Below are 16,483 nucleotides of genomic sequence, written 5' to 3' on the forward strand. Positions count from 1 at the left end.
CCTGAGCCAAAGACAGATACCTAACGACTGAGCCAGCCAGGCGCCCATAAAGTGAACCTTTCTAAAGCCATCCTTTAGGAAAAGTTCTAGGTCTACCTCACAGACAACTCTTCTCTGCACTACTGCCCAGGGTGATCGTCCTCCTTTTAACTCCTAATATTCCAGCTCTCTGGATAATCATTCAGTCTTACACATCCTGTCTTACAGCAAAGATTAACTTTTTATAAATGTGCATCTTCCAAATGGTTATAATCTCCAAGAATGCTTTTTCATAGCTCTATTCCACTTAGCTCTGTAGCAATTATTCAAACAGCCCCTGGGTAGCTCAGTGCTCTTTCCAGTACACTGACCACCCACCTTGTTTCTGGTTCCCCTGCCCGATCCCCTCCACCACTTGACCTAATATAGAGAAGCAAGCTTGGAAATTTCCAAAGGATTGAGAATACTTCTGTCTTGCCATGCTCAAAATTCTCCCTGTTTCCAGTTTTAGCACTGCCTGTGCATTACCAAATAGCTTTGGCGAAGTCTCAACCTCTATGGGTTTCTTCCTACCTATAAAAATTTTCACAGAAACATCTGGAGAAGTCAAGATTAAAAGTCAAGATAGTCAGAACCTGTGAGGCACAAAAGGAAAAAGTAAGCTGGTGGAGGAAGATAACATCCGAGAGGAAATAACATGTTGGAAGGAAAGTAAAATACATTCTAGAGAAAGTGCAACTGATAAAGACATCCATTTGAGGAAAAGAGTAGGGCAGGAGGATGTAGCGAAGACTTTGTACCAGAATGCATGATCCAAGATCCTCAAGGGTCCCCAAAGGAATGGAGCAAATGTTGCCAACAGGTTCGATTCATTATGTTTGTGTCAAGGTCGTTTACTCAGTAAATGTTCACTGAGGGTCTATACTGATGAAGCTCTATGGTCAGTGCTGAGAAGACAGTGATAAAAAAGATAAGCATCATCCTGCCCGCCTGAAGCTTAAGCTCTAGTAAAGGATAAAGACAAGCCAACAACCTACTGCAGTGCGGTGTGATGTGCTGAGGGCACTATTTAGAGGGCACATTGTTTTCTAGGTCGGTGGGCATTTGCATTTTCCCTTAAATACAAATCATAATGTTAGTGGTATTCGGAATGAGAAATATAATGGGTATCGCGGACTGAGGTCTGTGTCTCCCCCAAATTCATATGCGAAGCCTCAATCCCTAATGTGACTACATTCAGAGAGAGGGACTCTATCCAAGTACTTAAGGCCAAGTGAGGTCATAGAGTAGAGTTTTAATCTGATAGGCTTAGTGTCCTTACAGGAAGTGCATGAAGCGACAGAGATCTCTTTCCACCAGGCGAGCACACAGCAAGAAGGCAGCTGTCTGCAAACTGGGAGGAGGGATCTTGCAAGAAACCGAAGCTGGGAGACCTTGATCTGAAACTTCCAGGCTCCAGAAATGTGAGAAAATAAATTGCTGTTCTTTAAGCCATGGAGTCTGCAGTGTTATGTCATGGCTGCCCTAGCTGACTAATACAATAGGAAGATCACAGAGCGTTACAGGAGTGTCTAACCCAATCAAAGGAGATCATAAAAGTCCTCCTAAGAGAAAATGAAATTTACTATTAGCTCTAAAGGGTGAGTGAGAGCTAGCAAGTCAAAGGGAGAGGTGGTAGAGGGGTTGGGGGAGGGTACTGAGCTCTGAGCGGAGAATGTTTGCCAAGCACAGAACAGGTGCACACTGAGTGGATTATCAAGTGGGAGGGGCACAGCACGTGAATCAACAGCAGCAGTTACCATAGGTCTTTCAGAAACCTTCATAAGAAGTTTAGATTTTACCCTGAGATCCATAGATATTCTATAATGTTCCTAAGATATTAAAAATTAATAATAACTGGAATCATTTGTTTTATGTAATTTGCAAACTATCTGGAAGGAAATTTCCACCTTCGCAGTTTTTCAAACATTTGCTCAGCACCACATGGTTAGCTTTCAGTGACATTTGTTTAATAAATGATGGGTTTAGGCCTTTTCTGAGGATATTATAATCCTCGTCTTACCATCACAGTGTGCCCATGGTTCCAAATCAGAGGGTTTTTTTAATGATCTGTTATTGACATGGTAAGAGAGCCTTTCTCTGAAGCAATCCACATAATTCTTCCCTAAAATTCAGGTTTACGTTCGGGTTGCCTCCTAAAACTGAGCCCTTGCAGACCAGCCAACACAGTGCTGGATTTGTGAAGCTCAAGTTTAAACCTAATTCACTCTGGCCTCCACAACAATTCTGGGCATTCTTGTACCTTCTGCAAGCTGCTGATCCTTGGACGGGCATTACCACTACAGTTTTACATTTTTCATCCTTCCGGAAAACAATAGCTAAACATCAGAGCATGAAATAATGTTTTGTTCAGGGGTCTGCCAAGCATGTCAGGTCAAATTCTCTGCTCTTTTTTTTTTTTTTTTTGCCTTCGAATTGTTTTGTGAACTCCCATAATCGCAAGGTACCACATTTGATCTTCAGGAAACAGACTTTGAAAACAAGAGGTGATGGACCTTGACAGCCACTTTCTTAGGGGGACCCTTCCAGCCAGCCAAGCATGCGAGACAGTTCCACTTCGACTTCAGGCTCTGGGACGCACCTCCACAACCCTCCCACGGCACTCTGAACTCACAGCTGCTCAGAGTCCAAGGCATGCTGGACAGTCCTTAGTGTCAGCCTTTGGGAAGACGGCTAGCTCTTGGAAATCTTCACGATACTTTTTTGGACGTCCTTTTCCTATCGTGTGTGTCTGGCACCCAGGGAAAAGCTCAGAGGGATAAAACTAAGAACTAGAGCTATGGCATGAGCATCACTGGGACTCAGACCTCGGGTTGACAAGGCGCAAAAACCCCCAGCCGGACCTGGCACCACGACTGATTGCGGCTGGCAGCAAGAAGTCGTTAGGAGAAAAGATGTTTTTGTGATTAATGATCTCTGAATATCCTATTCAGAAATATCAGGCTTAGAACTCACCAAGAGAATCTTCCCGAGAAAGCAAGGAGGCTTCCGAACTGGTTCAGAGGCAAGAGTTGTGTCAATCAACACAGCTGAAATTCTGCGGGAAGATCAGACGGTTGCAGGCAGAAAGGACTCGCTCGCTCGAATTCTCTACCAGCCTTCGTGTAAGGATCTGTGGTAGCTTTGGCCAAAGCATTGGATCTATTTCACCTAGAAATGCTATTAAATGAGTACCCAGCCAGAAGAGCTCCTATATTCCAGTGCTCTGTTCTCTCTGCTAATACCCTTACAGGTTCTTCTCTTTCCTCTTGAGTAGTTATCAGCCCTTCCATCCACCTGCACAAGGAAGTGTAGCAAACAGGCTTCAGGTGGAGGAACAAGTTGAACTGATAAGGAATCACCGGAGAGGCAGATCCTCCAGGGAGCTCTGAAGCGGACATGCCCTTTCAGCATTGTCCCATATTCAGGCAGGGATGCGGGGCTTTATATTCTTAAACTGACAGATGATCAGGTGATGGCTGCTCCAGGAAAGGGTCATGACCTCGGGCAAGGCAGCTCTTGGGGAAGGCAGTCCCTGGGGAGGGCTCAACTTTGAGGCCTCAGCAGTGATATCCCCAGAATCTGGGCAATGAGTGTCTTGGACCAAGAAGACACAAACAGTGCCCCAAGCAGCTCCTCATCCCAATAATGTGAGGAGCAGCCCGACGGGTGGAGGCTATCTGGCTGGGGGTGATTTAACTGCTTTTCCTCCCCTGTTTAGATCAGCATTTCCTTCATCCCCTTTTCTCTGTCCTGTATTCTAGTGGTGTGTTAGGGAAATGCACCAGTAGAGTTCTGTTTCCATGCCTTCGAAAGTGTTAGACCAAGACTGGCAGCTTGGGATCTTAACTTTGCAAAACTTAATGCAGGGCTTTGATAGGTTTAAATAGATTATGCGATTTTTTTTTAGAAAAAAAAAGATAATTTCTAATACTCGCTTCTAATTTTTCTTGCTAGCTGTTAATTTCAAATGCACAGTGTTTTGGCTACATTTGGGTCCAATCGATTTTTGTCCACCGTCCAAGAAGCCTTATAGCCATTGTTTCTATGGGAAAATGTATATTGAGTTCCAAAAGCTCAAAAGAAGTCTTGGAAGGGTGCCCAGTGGGGGCTGGCCACCCAGGTAATGGCTGCAATGAGCACATTACAATTGTCAAACCCTTCAAACACACGTAGGGAGAGCATCAGCCCATTAAGAGCTGAAGCTGCCTTTTAACTGTGCCCAGTACAAACTGACGCTGGAGGGCAAAATATTGTTCTCATCAATTTGTTCCCAACAAATAAATCCAGTACCACACACTCCAAAACAAGGTAGCCTGTTTCAAGAGATCACACATTTTAATGGAATCACACTTCATTTCCGGAACAAGCACATCTTGCCCAGGCAGCTCAGCTGTCATTACAAACAGGATCTGGTCCCCTGCTCCCTCTAGCATTATCCCTGTTTTTCTGGGAAGGAAGCTGGCATAAGGCGCTTAAGTGACTTAGCCCCAAACTAGGGGTCAAGTCTATAGCAGGCAGCTGGTGAAAGCACACCCCGCCCCGGCCTCCAAGCGGGCTTGGCTCCCCACCTCCACCTGAACTCCCCCCCAGCTCCAGGGCTAGAAAAGTCCCTCTAACTCTCCTTGGCTCTGTTACCTGTGAAACAGGCTGGAAACAGCCATTCCCTGGAAAATTCACTGTTCATTCACTAATCAAAGAAGAAAAACCCGCCCTCCAAAGGGACACAGAACTCAGCACCGTTGCTGAGGAGTGCCTTATTTTCCTCTTCAAAGCGGGGGTCCGAATTTCTGAAGTTTGAGGTCCGCTGGTTCCTTTGACAGCAATGTTAATAATCGCACCAGTTTTCCCCCGGAGTGGCGGTACCACCGAGTAAAGCCCAATGTAGGAGATGTGCCCAGTGCAATAATGCCGGTTAAATAAGTACCGCTCATTGCCTCCCAACAGTCAAGGAGCTTAAAATCCTGTCAATTCATCCCACGTGAGGGAGATTATGTGATTTACATGTTAAAGTGCCCCTGTGGTTTGATTTGCATACCAAAGACTTTGGGGGCACGGAAACAAAGGATCAGTGTGCATGACAAGAGTTCCATTAGCATAGAGCATTCGGATTTTCAGACAGCCCAGCCTGGCAAACAATCCGGCACCTTCACCACACCCGTTGAGTTTATAGGATTTGACAATTTCTCATCGACGATAAGGGAAGGGGTTAGGGAGTTGGGGTGTGGAAAGAGGTTTACTAGAAAGGCTGTCTTCTTAAGCACAGTAATTAGTCTTTCCCTAAAGGGCTTCCCGCCTCCCACCACCTTTTCCCCCCATCTGATAGTCATTTCAAGGCAGAAATACGATGCCTGATAATAGTGGAAGAGATCAGCCACAACCATTTTGAACACGGAGAACGCAGCCAGTAGAACTACCCTCATCAGCGCATGCACACACACATGCATGTGCGCATGTGTACAGACACACACACCACACACACCCTAAAACATTTGTATCTTACTTCTTCATTTATTTCTGTGATATTGACCAAGTAGCACTTAATGAAAGAACACTGGTGAAGAAGTTCAGAGACTTGGCTTTAAGTCCCAACTTTGGAACATTTGTTACCTGGACAAGTTACCTATTTATTTCCCCTATGACTCAGTTTTCTCCTGAGATGCAAGATGGACCAGAAAAATTCTAGGATCCCTTCCCCAGCATGAGCATAAGAGAAATTACTAAGACAAACCAGTGCACAGTTATATCAGACAAAGGGAACCATGGGAATGTGGGGGTTGGGTCCAAAATGAGTGCCCTAGAAAACCCACCGGAAGTGTTTTGTCGCCTGTCACTTTAAGAATGTACCTACTTACCAGTCCTGAGTCAGTCTCCCAGTTTTAAAAGACTATCAACAAATGTGTCTTGAGCTCTTGGGAGACTTAAATATAATGCTCTAAGTGAAAAGCAGTTTACAAATTATATATGCAATACACTGTTACTATGTGTTAACTCCAGAGAGATAGAAAATCCAGGTACTAACATCAGGATGTTATCAAATAATCCTCTCAACCCATTGGTTTTCAGGTGGCGGTGTGACGGGAGTGATTCTGTTGCCCCTGAGAGATATTTGGCAATGTCTGGAGACATTTTTGATAGTCACATTGGGAACAGGGGAGAGGGGCTACTGGCCTCTGCAGGAGAGTGGCCAAGAATGCGGCTGGATGTTGTGCAAAGAACAGGACAAGTCTCCCACAATGAAAAATTCTCCGGCTCAGTAGTAACCCTAATCCTCAGATACCATCCCAAACAAGGGCTGTCTGTTTTCCCAGGAAAGAAAGTAGATCCAGTCGGTATGAACCACCAAATACTTAGGTCTCATGAATACCTAGACTCCCCAAAGAATCCTACCGCCCAGTGACAAAGCCCCAGCCAAAAACTGTTTCCCTCCGAGATTTAATCATCAAACTCTTAGCCACAGGTACTTGAAGGGAGGTAGTCCTGTAACCAAAAATTCCCGTGACAAGAAGATGGTAGTAACTTTACAAAATTTATGCTCTCTTTTTTACTGGGGTGGAGGAAAGAAAGTCAAGTCTCCAAAACACATTTATTGTGTATAATGTGGTAATGGGATTTGGGGAAAGAATGCGTGAAGAATACAGGATGCCTCCGTTATCCTGAGGGCTGAAATTGATTCTGCCTGGGTTCCATTCCCATGCACACAATTAAGCACACAGTTCATTCTCTCTAGAAATCTACTGATCTAAAGATCTGAAAAGGAAAAAAAAAAAAAAGAAAAGAAAAAAAAAGATCTGCTCTGAACATACACTGTAGGGAATAAAAGATCTATTACAATTGATATATTTTTTAATTACTCTAAAAAAAACAAACCCATTTAATCACTAGCCAGGTGTTATAGACTTTGAAGCATGAGAAATTCTACTGGATATCTGTTGAGCATTCTGGAAACACATCTTGCAACCCAGGCTGAATACTGAAGGTGATTCAGGAAGATCTTAGGTGGGTTGACAGGTTCATTCTCGAACATTTCCCAACCTTAGGTGGAGCAAAATAAATTATGAAACCAGAAACTCTTATTTCACGTTTAAATAGCAATATTCTGTTTCAGAGGGAAAAAAAAAATCACTTAAAAAATGTTTCTATATTTTCTCATCATAATCCCGGAAGGAGGATATTATAATAAATGGGGAAACAAAATTGTAAGGAATAAGAAAGATTTGAGGGTTGGATTAGAGCTCAAAATCATTTATTTAAACTCATGCCAGCAACTCTGAAAATGCCGCAGTTACCCTCTCTGTACCCTGTCCTTCGACTCAACCCCCTCCTGTTCTATGTTATGCCCGTGTGTTCTCTAAATGGCTCTCTGAATAACAGTGACTTGATAGGCAAAGGTTGGACAATGCTGGGCCATTTCGTCTTGACTTCTCCTGTTCAAACCAGATTTCAGGCCTTGAGCCCAGTGTTAAGGTCTCTGAATCCTGACACCTCTGACCTGAGCTGAGAGTTCTTTCCTTTACCCTCTCGAAATGTCAGTAGGGCACTGGCACTGACACTCTCCACTGAGTTAAGAGTCGGGCAGTGAAAGCGCATCGTGGAGGTGAAACCCTTGTAAAACACATGGCAAAGGCATCATAGTTTCAAGGTGAACCAAGGTCGCTATTCCTGAGAGCTCAGTGAAAAGGCACTGACAACATCTTCAGAAACCCTGGTTTTGTAGTACACTGGTAACTGTCTTCTCTTCGAGAGGAAGGAGCTGTTTAAGGTATATGCAGATAACATTCCAGATTTTTCCTGTGTCTGAGTATAAACTTGGCACTTTTAAAAATGGCATAAAATCTGTCAAGTCACCTGGGTGCCGTTTTTGAAATTACTACTACAATGAACTAAGTGGTGCCTCACAGGACTTACTCATGTTCAAAAACTGTTCATATAATTAAGGGATAAAGCCATTTGATAAAACCCTAAGAATAATTTAGGTCCTGGAAGAATCCAACTCTTTGGGACCTGCTTTTGTCCATGTACTTCCCCTAGGACCTACGTGAACTCTGAAATTTTCTAATTAACAGTTTATTGTAAGAAATTCTTAAAAGGTATTATTCTCCTTCTATCCCTGAACAGGCACGCACACATACGCATTTCCTTTCTAGAGTTCACTTTTGAGGTTTCTGCTTAAAGACAATCCCAGCTTCAAAAGTGGCTTTCTGGTTTGAGGCAGAGAGAAGAATGCAAAGGTCAACAGCTCAGGAGGTACTGTCTCAGGACCTACAGATTACTTCCATTTAGGATAGGTATAGACGGGAATGGCTGGAGGCAGAAGGAAGGAGGCTTTATTTTCCACAGACTTGTATATGTTTAAACTGGAGGAGAAATCTTTAGCAGTGCCTACATTAGTCAATCTCAAATAAGTGACCAGGGAACTTTCCTTGAGAAAGCAGTAGCTATTCCTGCTAGGATTACCTAAACTGGGTGGCATTGTTTGCATTCTTGGCAGAGAAGAGCCTGGAAGCCACGCTTCTGGGGTATCAATCTCCAAGACTGACAAAGAGCTAAAAGGAAAAAAACTCACCGGATTAAAAACAGTGCTTATTCAAAAATATTTCCAGAGGCTATGCATGCTCCAGGGGATATAAACTAAACATTGTTTTCTTTCACATAATGAGGAAATCCAGCCAGTCACACTGTTAGAAGAGCTGTGACAAAGGAAGCTTGTGGACGTTGACCGGGAAGCAGATGATCCTCCCTCTACTTAGGGTCTGAAGGTCAGTAGTAGCCTAAGGCTCTGTCACAGTACCTGCCACCATTCCCCTCACTCATCGCATTTTATCATCTCACGTTGTCACAAGAAGGGAGGTTATAGTACGCTAAGATACTTGGATAGAGAGGCCACATTCACACTTCTTTTAGTACAGTAATTTTTATAAGTGTTCTGTTTTCTTTTTAGTTATTGTTGTTAATCTGTTAGGGGCCTAATTTATAAATTAAACTTTATCATAGGCGTGTGTGTAAGAAAAAACACGGTCTACGTAGGGTTGAGTCTTATTGGCGGTTTCAGATATCCACAAGGTGGAGGGCAGCTTGGAACATAACCCTCCCACCCCCCGATAAAGGGAGCAACAGTACTTACAATATCCTCAGACATAGTTTGTGATCTCTGTCAGAGAGTGAGGGATTTTGGGAAAAGGGAGGCAGCAAACATTCCTATGTTGTTTGTCTCAGGACGGAAGAAAACAATGTCTCTGAGACCAGAGCATCCAGGAACACACTGCCTCACCCTTACTTGGGTTTTACATTGAAAATAATAAGCAATATGCCATTGGATTCAAAAGCACTTTAAAATAGAATTAAACAAACTTAACAAATATAAAAAGCCAAGACAGTATATAATTATTTTGGTTGCATTTGCTAGTAACTTATCCCATGCTATTCCTCAAACCTGTGACCTCCACATGGACCAAAACAAAGTCTCCTTTTAAAATAACTAAAACGTGAGGCGCCTGGGTGGCTCAGTTGGTTAAGTGTCTGCCTTTGGCTCAGGTCATGATCCCAGCATCCTGGGATTGAGCCCCACATCAAGCTCCTGGCTCAGCAGGGAGTCTGCTTCTCCCTCTCCCTCTGCCTCTCCCCTTGCTCATGCTCTCTCTCTTTGTATCTCTCTGTCTCAAATAAATAAATAAAATCCTTTAAAAAATTGGTAAAAAAATAAAATAACTAAAACATTTGTTTAAAGATAAATATTCTGGTATACACTTGTTTAGTTTCCTTAGTCCCTATCCTGATATTAAGTCTATGTTGCACGTATACTCTCCTGGTGAAATGTTTAAGATAAAACAATGTTTAATAAATTTTTCAGGCTTATCTGAGAATAGTCACCCTTCTCTCTCTGTCTTTTCATTACTGCATTTTTCTACGTAAGGAACACCATATCTGAACAATCCATTTTAAAAATAAACAAAGCTCTGTGGGTGGCTGATCTTAGATCTTGCGGGAAATTTATCTTCCTATCAGCTCTCATCTGTGTTCCCTTCTAGTAGCACTGCTTCCCCAGCCTCGAATGGAAGCCACTCACCTAGGAAACGACAAATCTATCTTTCAGTTTTCCCAGAAGGTTCTTTCTCAACATGAATGTTTCCATGAGTTGTTTATATCCCATTGACTATAACCCTATTACTTTGACTGGGAACAGATGTTGGTATGTTGTGAAAAACTAATATTCATCTCAAAAATTTCATTTAGATCATTGTACATGAACACCTAGAGATAAATGCAGGGCTAAGGTAATAGAATACAAGAACATGAAAAAAAATTCAGAAATGGCTTATTCTTGCTATGCACTTTATCTTCTGGAAGTAGAAGCAACAAACTTTGCCAAAAATTGATTGGGAATTAATTAGAAAATTCTCTGACCTAAATCAAATGATAAATTATGTGAAAATAGAATTCTTTTCATACGCTGCAAAATTGTACTTTCCTGGTGATATCTGTTTTATTAAGTAGTGTTATATACATTTTTAATGATATTCTAGACTGATCAACATCATTTATTATATATACATTTTTAGTCCAATTTTACTTATAAGGACACTTAGGATTCCAAACATACACAGCTTTATGGAAAAATCTCGTCTTTATATACTGTCTAATAGAGGCTGATAATGTTAAATCTTTGAAGAAATTAAGTAATGGTGAATTTTTTAGTTATGATTAAAGTGAATGTGAGTACCTAATACATATTGACCAACACAGAGAGATTGTTGGAAGGTTCAGTACAAGTGCTGTGCTACTAAACTGTGGTCTTAGACATCCACCAAAGGACATTCATTATTCAAAGTCAGAAAAGATTAATAAGGCCACCAGAGGAATAGTGTGTGACCATTACTCAAAAAAGATATTTGAATTCAGGCACCACAAACTTGAATGGCATTAGTTATAGGACATCTGACAAGGGACATTTTAAAGCAAGCTTTAATATGAGAAAGATCCTAAGGAGAGGCCAAAGATTAATACTGGCCATGCTGGGTAGGAGTCATTTCTTTCTGTCAGAGATTCATACCTCAAACCCATCACTGGTTAGACTCCAGCTTGTTTACCCCATCACTGCCCTGACTTTTGAGCTCTTGAAAAAAGATTCTGAAACTTGAAATCAGTGAAAAATAATCAAAGAAAAGTTCAGGGTCACTTAGTAGGATTGTTTCAATGTAGCCATGCTGTTATCTGTGTAAGGTAGTGATGATACAAGGAGAGACCGGGGTGTGTTTCCTCACCTGCTGTTGGTAGGGACCTATCTGGCGAAAGTAGTCATGAAGAACATAAACACCAGAACATAAAACCCATGAAGCAAGTCCGTGGGAGGCTGTGAAGCTTGAGGCTGAAGGGTCTGGGATTCTACTGAAGGGTGGTCATTCTGTCTTCGCCACTTGGTGCTCTTGAACAAATGAGGTTCTTGGTTTTGGTTTCCATCTCTTTCTGTCTGAAAAGCGGACACTAATAGTATTGCAGAAGCCATCTTATTCAACATAATAAAGACAAGTATATAAAAATGTCAGTGTAAGTCGTGATTCATGATAAATACAAACACTGAATCATGTATTATATGTATGTATCATATATTTAATCTAACACTTGCATACAAACCCAATATATTATCAGATTATTATATTTTTATTAACATATTTATATAGTATGCTTTATATATTTTAATATATATTTATATAATATATATTATATAAAGTATGTATATTTTAGGTATGTGTGCATGTGTGTGTGTATTCATTTACTTATATTTCATGTAGGACCAAGGTCTTTTCTTTGAGTGTGGGCCCTCTGATTGGGTTTCTAGTCATCCAAAAAGTTTTCCTTCCTTCAAAGGAGCACAAAAATGGTAAACATTCATGAGTCAACCTAAGCACAGGATTCTTTTAGCTTTTAACAGTTTCCGAATTTGTAATGGTCATCTCACTTGTACCTAATTCAACAACATTTTTTAAAACATATCATATTGATGGAATCTTTCCTGTGCACTCAACTTAGTTTTTATAAAAATAACATTTTTATTCTGTTGGGATTCTTATTTCACTGAATTGTGTTATATTTAATAAAAGAGACAATTGCATTAACAGGTACAACTGTTATAATCAGATTTGGACCCATACCTCTCTGACACTCAATAACTTACACCTCTACTTGGGGGAGCGATGGTGATCAGCTTCCAGGAGACAGACCCACCCTGGGACTGTTGATGTGCCATAAGTATGTCAGTGTCCTTTGTGGATGGAATGCAGAAAGTTAAGCTGTCTTTTAAGTGCAAGTGGTTGGGGTGCCTGGGCGGCTCAGTCCGTTACATGTCTGACTCCTGGTTTCAGCTCAGGTTGTAATCTCGGGGCTATGAGATGGAGCTGTGTCAGGCTCCACACTCAGAGATGAGTCTTCTTGAGATTCTCTCTCTCTCTCTCTCTTCCTCTGGCCCTCCCCCTGCTCATGTGTGCTCCCTCCCTCTCTCTCTCTCATTCTCTCTCTCAAATAAATAAGTAAATCTTTGAATGCAGGTGGTTAAGGAAGCTTCTACTGAAAACTCCTTGAACAATGGCAGCACACATTAGCTACTAATATACAAGTTTAGAACTCATTTTCCCTAACTTCTTGTCAGGAGATGATTCTTGTACATAGATACTATTTTTTTTCTTCTACACATTTCTTTTTCACACTGACATTCAAAATTAATTTTTACTCTCTATTTAGCCACAGGAATAAAAAATGACCAGTGGAATAAGTTTGTTGCAACAGTAAAGATTGGCAATCAATTCTAGAGTAATGCTAACTATACTCCCCCATGATAGAAGAAAAATATTTTTGTTTTTAATAGTTGGTTTCTACTTTTCTCACTATTCAGATGCATATAGTTTAAACAGCAAGTATTGTATCACACTAATTCTAATACACACTTTTTATTACATTCTAATCTTTGAAATCTGGATGCGCTCTTACTATCCATGACACTTAATAATTACAGTGGACCAGGTGGCACACATAACACAGTGACACCACTTACACATTGACCGTCCTTTAAAGTACCAACATGAGAATTCAGAAGTGACAGAAACTTGGAGGAGAACCACAGAATCAATAGATCAGTCTTTTGAGGAATGCAGCATTGCCAGTGATCTTAGAGGCATTGAGACCACTATTGCCTGGGGAAAATACAAGCACCAACAACTTCAATTAAAGTAATTCAAAAGAGCTTGAAATTCCAGTAATACCTTATCCAACCTCACTTATATTTTGTTTGTCACGTATACAAAGGAGTGGTATATGATCATCATGTATGATGCGTGATCAGTATGATTAAAAATACTATATCAAATAACTATAAAAGAGCTTTTTCATTAATATTGTATAAAGATGATTTCTGGGCTGAAAGCTTCTGCTTTCAGCTCAGGTCATGATCCCAGGATCCTGGAATCAAGTCCTGTATCAGGCTCCTTGCTCAATGGGGAGCCTGCTTTTTCTTCTGACTGCCCATCCCCCTGCTTGTTTTTTCTCTCTCTGACAAATAAATGAATAAATCTTTAAAAAAAAAAAAAAAAAAGCATTTCTGACAATGGTGGAGTAATGGGAACCAAAGTAGCACTCCCATCATAAACAAGCATAACCACTGAGACAAATACATGAGGCAACAGTGTTCAGGCATTGGACTACAAGCAGTGTGTGGATGGGATCCCTAAGAAAAAGAACTTGTGATGTGTGTCTTTTTATTGCACACTGTCTGAACCGGGAACAAGTTTCTGACTACAGTACAGTAAGCTGGAATCCAAGCAGATCATGGAAGTTGATCTGAGCTGGGGAGACAGAGATCAGAATTGGGGCAGGTGAAGCTGCTGAATTCTACAGGGCTAGGACCCCAGAGGTGGAAGTAGCACAGAATGAGGGCTTCAAAAGGATGAGATGGGCTTTCTTATGAGTCCTTGACTACTGGATATCAGTATGGAAAAGAACGAATCTTGACCCCCGTCTCACACTGTAAACAAAAATTTGTTCGATCACAATCTTACCTAAAGTTAGAAGTGAAAATATTAAACTCCTAGAAGAACACATAGAAGAAAATCTTTGTAAACTTGATTGGCAAAGCACTAAGCATAAAAAAAAAAAAACAAAAAAAATGATTGGGGCACCTGGGTGGCTCAGTCAGTTAAGCGTTCTCCTCTTGATCTCAGCTCAGGCCTTGATCTCAGAGTCATGAGCTCAAGCCCGACATTGGGCTCCACACCAGTACCATGTGGAGCCTACTTAAATTTTTTTTTTATGATAAATTGGATTTCATCAAAATTAAAAATGGACAGGGCCAGAATTAGGATAAGGCAAGCAAAGCCAAAGTGTGCAAGATCAGAGTCAGATTTTGTCTTTATTTAAAAGTTTGCTATTTTGTTCATTGTGATTTTTAACATTAATTTGGGTTTTTAAAATAATGGATTAAAATATTATTTATCTTGATTACTCAGTTTGGGACATTGTTCTAAATTTTGTGCCTAAGGCAGGTGCTTACTTTGGTCACCCTTGTCCTGGCCCTGATCCTATCCCTCCGAAATTCTGAGCTGTGTATCTTGAGGTCATGGGTCCTACAGGCTCTGTTTCGGTTCTCCCTCCCTGCTTTGTAGCCTGAAAATGCTTTCTAGTCAGTAAACTGGGGCAATTATAGAACACACCTCATTTGTTTTCCTTCTCTCAGGAGTCACTCTTGTGTTCTACGTGTGTTCCAATGGTTGAATATCATTGTTTCCTACATCTTATCGGGTCATCTAGTTGTTTAAGGGTAATTATGTTCCCTGTGATCCATTATTGCTAGAAGCATAAGTACTCACAAGAGTTTTGAAGTATATTTTTATTTCTAGTGATAAAAACTAAACTAGAGATAAAAACTAAAGTTCAGCAACCATGGCAAGCTCCCTAGTCTACCTCAATTTATACTGGTTTGGGAGAGGGTCTTCAAAATTTTTCTAAAAGTATTATAATTTTAAATCTATATTAACATTTGGCTGATGGCCTGGTGACCATTTATTTGATCACCCTGATTTTTTAAAGTCTAAAAATATTTGGTAATTACTTGTGAGACTGTTATGGGAAGTATACTGAAGTTAGATACAATGTGCAAGTGTGTGTCACATGGCTCTCTATAACAATTCATGATGAAAGATACTGGAAATTGCTGCATTCTGAAATTGTTTCCATCTGATTGATTTGTAGAAGTATATTCTGTTTGCATGAAGGATGCTAGAGATGTGGAAAACTTTTAAGAGATTTAGTTTACTTTTCTCTATTGCTCCATGAACTTTAAAAGATCTTTCTATCTTGGAGTGCCTTCGTAGTTCAGTCTGTTAAGTGTCCAACTCTTGGTTTTGACTCCAGTCATATTCTCACAGTTGTGGGGTAGGGCCCCCCTTTAGGCTCTGTGCTTAGTGCAGAGTCTGCTTTGGATTCTTTCTCTCTTCCCCTCTGCCCCTCCCTGTTCATGCTCTCTCTCTTTCTCAAATAAACATTTTTTAAAATCTTAAAAAAAAAAAAGATGTTTTATCTTTACTTCCCAGTCCAGGGATAAGGTATTTGTTCCAGAAACCTGGACTCACCTCAGGGGTGGAAAGTCTGTGGTTCTCAAACTGTAGGACACTAGTGTAGAATGAGACGAGGAGGTGGGAATGATGAAGAAGAAGAATGAAGGTTCATATTCATGGCTATGGGATGGAGACCAGAGAAGCCAGCCGCAGTTACAGGTCTAAAGTAGGGCACCTGGGTGGCTCAGATGGTTGGGCATCTGTATTCAGCATAGGTCATGATCTCCCGGTCCTGGAATAGAGCCCCATGTTGGGCTCCCAGCTCAGCCGGTAGTCTGCTTCTCCCTCTTCCTCTGCCTCTCCCCCTGCTTATGCTCTCTCTCAAATGAATAAATAAAATATTGATGAAGAGGGGTGCCTGGGTGGCTCATTGGGTTAAAGCTTCTGCCTTCGGCTCGGGTCATGATTCCAGGGTTCTGGGATCGAGCCCTGCATCGGGCTCTCTGCTCAGTGGGGAGCCTGCTTTCTCCTCTCTCTCTGCCTGCCTCTCTGCCTACTTGGGTACTCTGTCTGTCAAATGAATAAATGAAATCTTTAAAAAAAATTCTTGAAGAAGAAGAAAAGGAGTAGAGGAGGGGAAGGAGGAAGCAGAGGAGGGGGAGGAGGGGGAGGAAGAAGAAGGTGGTCTAGAGTAGAGAACAGGAGGCCAGAGGCGGCAGCTATGTGTATCCTCAGAACTGGAAGTGGATGGAACACCTCAGAGACTTTCCATTAGGAGGCACTTAGATACTTTGTCCAGAGGGACAGATCATTTTCATTCTGTTGTGATCAGCAGCATGCACTTACTAGGAGACACAGTAATCATAAAACAAAAAATAATTTGTATTCGTAAACTATCTCCCTAGAGGCATAAGACATTATTTAGA

The sequence above is a fragment of the Neovison vison genome, chromosome 5 (assembly GCF_020171115.1).
Source record: "Neovison vison isolate M4711 chromosome 5, ASM_NN_V1, whole genome shotgun sequence".
NCBI classification, from domain to species: Eukaryota; Metazoa; Chordata; class Mammalia; order Carnivora; family Mustelidae; genus Neogale; species Neogale vison.